The following is a 1,185-nucleotide window of genomic DNA, read 5'->3' on the forward strand; positions in this document are numbered from 1 at the left end:
TTGGGTTACTCTTTATGAATTAGACTCTGGTAGTCTGTTACAGTGAAGGATCACCACAGATGGCAACGACCCATTGAGGGAAGGTGCTACAATTTCAGGAGGAGCAGCTGAGCCGTGCAGGAACTAATCAAACACAAATGATGTGCCTGGAGACTTCTCCTTAACGGTGTCAGGATCACTTGTAAACCGTAAAGTGGCACCGCAACTGACTCCTGGACTTTTCAGTGACTGTGATCCCAGTGATAAGAACAGGTGCGATGGTCCATGGAATAACAACCCTGGGAGGATTTTTCCACTGTGGCGGAAGAATTGCCGGATAGGTAATTGGTAGCTTATAAGTGTGGGCTACGTTCCCAGAGCCAGTCAAATGTGGAAAACTGGGACCAGGACCTTGTGCAATCCCTCCGTATCCGACACATCAGAACACCTTACACAGCCAGCCTGACCATGCATGTAATTTTAGTACCAGGCAACAGGGAGTCTGGACAACTCAAGCATTGGAAAGGTGAAGTTGTGCACTATGACAATATATCTCTATATATAATATGCTATCATTGAAAATAACACAACACTTTTGTATTATATCTTCTAAAACATATTTTCTACAGTTATAATTATACAAAAATAATGTGGATACATTTGAATGATTTACAAAACAAAGAGACCTTTATTTTGAAGAGTAATGTCAAGGCACAAGACAGAGGTCTCTGCTTGCTCTTTTCAAGGGACCTATGGTGTTTGCCATGGGCTTGCTTTCCTACATTTGTCAAGCTTTCACAAACTTCTCAACAAGCTCAGAGCAATGCCTAAACCTCCACAGCAGACGTACTAAACACAGGTGTGTCCATAATGTTGTTTGGCAAAGAAACGGATCCCTCTGGTCCCAACGCTAACTAAGCGTAGCGCATTTACCATTTGTCATACAACCTCATCTGATGGCATGTCATATGCAGAGACACAACATTTAGTGTGGAAATAAAGTAGCATGATACACAACACCAGAGGAGGCTGGTGGGAGGAGCTATAGGAGAACGGGCTCATTGTAAAGACTGGAATGGAAAAAAATCGGAATGGTATCCAACACATTAAACATATGGAAACCACGTTTGACTCCGTTCCATTAATTCTATTCCAGCCATTACAATGAGCCCATCCTCCTACAGCTCCTCACACCAACCTCCTCTG

Source organism: Oncorhynchus tshawytscha, linkage group LG16 (assembly GCF_018296145.1).
Source record: "Oncorhynchus tshawytscha isolate Ot180627B linkage group LG16, Otsh_v2.0, whole genome shotgun sequence".
Lineage (NCBI taxonomy): Eukaryota > Metazoa > Chordata > Actinopteri > Salmoniformes > Salmonidae > Oncorhynchus > Oncorhynchus tshawytscha.